The sequence below is a fragment of the Simochromis diagramma genome, unplaced genomic scaffold (genome assembly GCF_900408965.1).
Source record: "Simochromis diagramma unplaced genomic scaffold, fSimDia1.1 OVJJ01000646.1, whole genome shotgun sequence".
NCBI lineage: Eukaryota > Metazoa > Chordata > Actinopteri > Cichliformes > Cichlidae > Simochromis > Simochromis diagramma.
In genome coordinates this window covers 5,872,590-5,879,631 of record NW_024387279.1, presented here as the reverse complement: position 1 = coordinate 5,879,631, position 7,042 = coordinate 5,872,590, and the positions used below count along the sequence as shown (strand labels likewise).

Below are 7,042 nucleotides of genomic sequence, written 5' to 3'. Positions count from 1 at the left end.
ATCAGCAAATTTGACTCATCTGTGCAGCATGCGACCATCCTGAATCTCAGCGTTAATGGATCAGCATCCTTTTCTGTCCTCCTGGTAAAGATTTAAAACTACTTTTATTGCTTCTAGAGAACTGAGCTCGCACCATGCGGGAACTCAAAGCTTAGAGGTCCCTGCCGGCTGCTTCCTCATAAACAACATGAACGGGCGCGTGGCCTCACAACAAAGTTGAGCATAAATTAGACAGAGGTTATGATCTGGGGCCCCAGCGCTTGTCAGACGGTGGAGGTGAGTGCGTGTTCGGGTGAAGAGGTGAGCAATAGATTGTTTAGAGGCAGATGGAGACAGGAGAGGTCAGAACCGGCAGAACAGCGAGAACGTGGACACCAGAACTTGCCTTGGCTCACACATTCTGTTTAGTACTGTAAGTGCATGTTGTGAGTTAAGGACAAATTTTCAGGTGAAGAGCTGATTTGAGGTTAGGTTAGGTAAGCTGCTAAACTGTGTGTGTGTGCTTGTGTGTGTGTGGGTTCCACTCAGGTTGGTCATGAGACATCCTGTGTGAGGAGCACAGAGGCTTCTCTATTTATTGTAATGGCTAACATTAAAGTACATAACACTTTAAATAGACTAATACAACAGCTGTGCGGGAGAAAAAAGTTGGGAAAAACATGCGCAATCTGATTATAATGTGTAAAATCTGATTATGAACCAAAATTAGATTATGGTGCATAATCTCTTTTTTGTTGGAGAAAGCATTACAACTAAGAAAAGTAAAAAGTATTTCCATAGCAAGAAATCAACCATGTCTTTCAGTCTTTTAGTTTTTCTTTTTGTCTGTTTTCAGTGAACAGAAGGATGAAAATGCAGAAAATGTGAAAGAATCTGGTAAAAACAGAAAATGATCTTTTCATGTTTTCACTCAGATTTGACACAGGGATTAAAAATACACATAGAGGAAATCTGCAAATGTAAATGCAAATGAACAAGTCCTGCTGTTCCACAAGTATTCGGGACACTATTGAGACACTATGCAGTCAGAACTCATTATCAATATGGAACTGCATGTACCACAAAAAAGTAATACTTCTTCTCATTGCTCCACCCAGATCTAAAGTTGATTCCCTCTGGACATTTTCCTATTTCATTAGTTTTTCTTATGACCTGAAGGATTTCTTCCTCATTTATCCAACTCCAGTTTTTATCACAATCACCATCCATACATCTGTCTAATAGGTTCATTACAAAACTGATACAAAAAAGTCAGTTTTGTAATTGCAAGGGAAATTTTTTTATAGTATTGTTAAGATGAGGATTTTCTGTTAGCTGTTGCAGTCATAGATCTCATCCAGTCAGTTTTAATTACCAGTGAGACCGGCTGGATGAGTGCTTGGGGTGCACTGGGCTAAATTGACCTTAGCAGTTGAGTCTCCAGTTTGACTCTTGACTGTCTGCATCTTTGCCCCGTCTCACCACATTCTCTGTCTTTCTCTGCGGCTACTACCTTGAATAAAGGGAAGTAAAAAGGACTGGTTCTTAGATATTGCTGCTCTACTGTACTTTAACATTCAGAGCACTTTATACATCAAGCCTCATTCACAGAGTCATACTACAGCTTTGTGTCTACTCCTAAGTACTTTCTAACATTCACACTCTGATGAACACATCAGAGAGCAACTTGGGACTCCGTATGTTGCCAAAAAGTATGCTGGCATGCAGAGTGGAGCAATCAGGGATAGAACCACCAACCATCTGACTTGTAGATGACCGACTCGACCTTCTGCCTGCCTGTCTACCAAAAATAGAATAGAATAGAATAGAATTCAACTTTATTGTCATTGCACATGCACAGGTACAGGGCAACGAAATGCAGTTTGCATCCATCCAGAAGTGCTTTAGTGATATAGATATATTACAATATATATTAGCAATAATAGATATGTGAGTATATATTACAGAAATGGGTCTATTATGGTATGTTATAATGTACACGGTATGAAGTATGTTGTGAATATTCTATAACTATAAGTATGTACAGGCTGTAGTGAGTACAAGCTATGTACAGGATATGAACTGGATATAAATATGAAAAACTATACAGAATATGAAATAAATAACTTTACAGAATCTGAGATATACAGCTATACAGAAATGGGAACTATGCAAGTTGTAAACAGTTGTAGGATTAAAGATTATCGAATGTACAGAATGATTATTTACACAGAGCTATACAGTAGTGCAGTTAAGATAAGTGAGGGTGTAGATAGTTTCTACAGAGGCTATATAAAGTGCTAGTGGTTGTGAGTGGTGGTTCAGTCCATGTTATTATTGTGTGTTTGAGGGTACAGTTGTCCATTGTGATTGTGTGTATGTTCAGTCCATGAGTTTAACGTGGGTCAGATGTCAGGAGGCAGCGTTCAGGAGTCTGACAGCTGTGGGGAAGAAGCTGTTCCGGTACCTGGTGGTCTTAGTCCGGAGGCTCCTGTAGCGCCTCCCAGAGGGCAGGAGGGTGAAGAGTCCATGTGATGGGTGACTGGGGTCTTTGATGATTTTCCCAGCCCTTTTCAGACACCGCTTCCTGTAGATGTCTTTTATGGCAGGAAGTGGTGCTCCGGCGATGCGCTGGGCAGTTTTCACGACCCTCTGCAACGCCTTCCGGTCCGAGGCAGAGCAGTTCCCATACCAGACTGTTATACAGTTGGTCAGGATGCTCTCGATGGTGCAGCGATAGAAGTTCACCAGGATGTCTGAGGACAGGTGGTTCTTCCTCAGAGTCCTCAAGAAGAAGAGGCGCTGGTGAGCCTTCTTGACCAGCTTGGAGCAGTTGGTCGTCCAGGTGAGATCCTCGGAGATGTGGACTCCCAGGAACTTGAAGCTGCTCACACGCTCCACAGCCGTCCCCTTAATGTGGATGGGTGGATGTGGGTCAGCATTCCTCCTGTAGTCCACGATGAGCTCCTTGGTCTTCTCGGTGTTAAGCAGCAGGTTGTTTCTGTCGCACCACTCAGCCAGACGATCCACCTCCTCCCTGTAGGCGGCCTCATCGTAAAAGTAAATGGGTATGAAAGGAGAAGATCTCTTTCCTAGTAAAAAAAAAAAAGAAAGAAAGAAAGAAAGAAAGAAAGAAAGAAAGAAAGAAAGAAAGAAAGAAAGAAAGAAAGAAAGAAAGAAAGAGTTTTGGTTAAAAATGAAAAATGGGTTGGTGAAAAGATGTCTCTGCAGATGACCAGCAAATTAAAACCCAGAACCTTTTTGCTATTATGAGGCAGCGTTAATCCCTGACACACTAGCATGTAGGAGGAGAGTTGCTACTTTCTGGAGGCTAACCATGCAAAACAGGACAAAACAAAACAAAACAAAACAAAACAGACAATAAAAAAAAAACTGTGATAAATATGGCTTTTATATTTCAAAGTAATTCCCATTGTAGTCTGGTAATGCAGTTCTTTTATTTGGTCACAACCAAAAAAATATGAAATGTATTCCTTAAAAAAACATTCATAAATTTGTGATTTCTCACCTTTCAAACTAATTTAAATGTAAAACAACTGGATTTGACCCAGAACACATTCCCCATGCGTACTTTTTGGGGAAAGTTATGTAGCAGTCTGTAAATAAGTAGCTCATTTAGCACTTGGGAGTGATTTTCAGACCCAGTGAAATACTTGTTTTATCTCTGGTAACTGCAGTATTTCCAATAACATTGAAATTTGCTGAAAAATGATCATATTAACAAATTCCCTGAACAGAATGATGTCCCTTTGGATATTACACTGGATGTTCTCATACATATACAGTGAAACTCAAGTTATGACTCATGTGTAAAGTCCACTTGCTATGTAGTGAAACAGAGAAATGAACGCATGTACTGACAAATAACTTTGTGAGTCACCTGCAGTGAGCCTTACTGTAACACAACCTAGGGATGGGTATCGAAAACCGGTTCTTGTTGAGAACCGGTTCCCACTGTTTCAATTCCTTGGAATTGTTTGCCATTTTTGCAAACGATTCCCTTATCGATTCCAGTCGCCCCGAATGACGTCACCACGTTGTGGAGCGTCATTTACCTGGCAGGAAAGATGGTAACTAAGCGGCTCAAACGCTCAAAAGTTTGGTTATACTTTACGAGAACAGATGACAGCAGGGCAACTTGCAATACTTGAAAAGTAGATATTTCATTTAAGGGAGGAAACACTGCGAATATGCAAAAGCATTTGCTCACAAAACACACGATGACCTTAAATGAATGTCGTGTTTTTAATTCCGCTCCGGACTCGTGAATCTCAACCCAGCAGCAGCGGTAACGTTTGCACGTCCTCTCCCGTTAATGCGGCAGGTAAATAATCAACTAACAGTGCATGTTATTAGGGCTGCTCGATTATGGCAAAAATGATAATCACGATTATTTTCACTGAAATTGAGATCTCGATTATTTGACGATATTTATTTAACCCTTTAAGACCTACTATAGAACCAAGTCCGCCAGAGCTTATATTATTTTTTTTACATGTTGTAGTGCCATTTGTGGGAGCATTTCAAGTTGCTATACAACTGTTATAGCCCATATTTTAATAATATGTATGCATTAAGTCCATAGTAACTGCATTAATTGCAAAAAAGTGCAATAAACTACAAAAAAATTGAAAATCGTTTTTGTTTTTTTTTAAATATATTTCTATTTGGAGAAATTTAAGAGGTTTATCCCTCAAAACTTTAAATACAAAAAGTTGCAAAAAATATTTTACAACAACAGGAAATTTATTTTGAGTGTCTTCATAGTTTTAATTTGGAGATACACCAATTTTTATATACTGCAGGAAAAACGAAAAAACAATCCTATGATGCAAATTTGCAAAGAAAACAGCATGTGCATCAAAATAAACTATTTCCAGCAGTGCAATTCGAGTTCTAAGCATCCCAGAAACTATTCAGAAAAGTCAGACATGACTTATAAAAACACCAGTATAGGCTTTTAAGGCCTACAAGTAAAAAACTACATTTTCCGCGAAAATGACATCACTTCCGTTTTCGGGCAGGAAATGGCGGACATGCGACAGTTCGCGCTGAGTCTGTTTCACTGTGGGAAGTGTTACCCTGAAAACCATACATTTCACACCTGAGCCTCAACTTTCACGGCCCGGTACCAAACGACTCACGGACCGGTACCGGTCCAAGGCCCGGGGGTTGGGGACCGCTGCTCTTAATTGTTGTGACGCGTGTTCGAAATGCAGAGAGGTGCGCTGGATTTGCCACACGGAGCAGCGCGAGAGTAAAGCATGAGGGAGGGGCTAATAATCGTCTCAGTCATTTTTAATGATCGTTGAAAGCCCAGATCGTAATCGTGATTAAAATTCGATTAATTGAGCAGCCCTACATATTATGTTAGCGCGATCTGCCTTATTACAAAACCTGCCATTACTGTGCATTTAGGTGACCATGATGAGACAGACAGAGTCTGGTTGGCTCAGATGCTGGCAGTTCTCGCTGCGTCTCCTTTCAGGCCAGGATAGACGAATGTCACCGAGCAGTGACTAAGTTTGTGGTCAAAGGCTTGAACCCATTTGCTACAGCAGATGCCCCGATTTTCAGTAAGTGAATGTGTTTAATTGTAGGCAGGGACATTACTGGATATTCTTGTGTAATTGCTACAGAATAATTTATGTTATACTTTGTTATTGCTACAGAAGAAGATTTATTTTATTATTTTACATTTACAATTTTTTTTCCTGGGGACCCTGTGACACCCATTGAAGAGCCCGTAGGCTGTGGATCTCTTAAGATCTCACTGTTGGGTTTGTAAGGCCATGTTACTCCTAAATTTCTATCTTGTTCAAAGAGAAGATATAAAACAAAGTTCTAAGCTAATCGACCTTAGTGTTCTCCTTTTTAAAAAAAAAAAGAATCGATAAGAGAATCGAATCGTTAAACAGAATCGAAAATGGAATCGGAATCGTGAAAATCTTATCAATACCCATCCCTAACACAACCTCTTATGTTTTATTTATTTTTGAGTTACAAAAAAAAGAAAAGAAAAAACACAAAGTTTATATTTAGATTCATCTATGCACATTTATTTTAAGCACAGAGTTTTTATCAGTGCACCTTCTATGAAACATGAGACAATAATTGTAAGAACAGCAACCATGGCTGAAAAGCTGGAGCTGCTGATGAAAGGAAGTGGGTGATCTGACCTTGGGCCACTAATTTTACCTTCTTACCGTCTTACCGGCATGTGAGAGCTCACTGTACATCTGTCATCTTGCCCAGGATCATTGTTATGATTTGAGAGTTGGATTACACGCTGGCGGTACCTTTTTCTTTGTTACTTTCTTCATGCGGGGCCCTAAAGTTGATACTCTGTGGTCCAGTCAGGCCATTTTCATTCGCAGGGCATCAAACACTGCAATTTCAAAGCTGTATCACTGCGTTTAGATGTAGGATTACAGCAGTAAAGGGTTAAGCCACATGTGGTACACAAAGAGATATTAATCATTTGGGAAACAACTTGAGCCAGCCAGGAGTCGAACCTGGAAACTTCTGATCCATAGTCAGACGTGTTATCCATTGCACCACTGGCCCATGAGATGAGGAGCAACGCATCGCTCAATTAGCATCTACATCCTGAACACAGGCTATCCTGACATTTAGAAGAACTTTGTCTGTAGTTATAAAATGATATCATCCAATATCGCTGCAGCCAGTGCATCAAAATGTCAACAGACACCTCGTTCATGTTTCTGCAATGTCAGTATGAGACGTCTTTTTTTTTTTTTGGTTTTGTTTTGGGTTTTTTTTTTTGGCTTATTCAAAAGGCCACCCACTCCATGAGCTCCATATGAGGAGCTTTTGAAGTTTTGCTTCAGTACATCAGTCTGTGTCTTTGTAATCAGATTGTGGTTTGAGCTGTGTTGTTACTATATCCCTCCGCAAGACTACATGTCATGCACATTATGTCACTGACCACAAATATTGTTTTACATCATTCATCCCTTCACTGTAACCGCTTATATTTGGGATACATTATCAGGCTGGAACAAAGAGCGGCTCGTGCGCG

General features: G+C 40.1%; 1 non-coding gene across 1 annotated transcript; it reads right to left on the bottom strand.

The window, feature by feature from the left end:
• Window positions 1–6,494: 6,494 nt before the first annotated feature.
• trnah-aug lies at window positions 6,495–6,567 on the bottom strand. Its single transcript has one exon. It is a non-coding gene; the product is annotated as a tRNA-His (tRNA).
• Window positions 6,568–7,042: the final 475 nt, after the last annotated feature.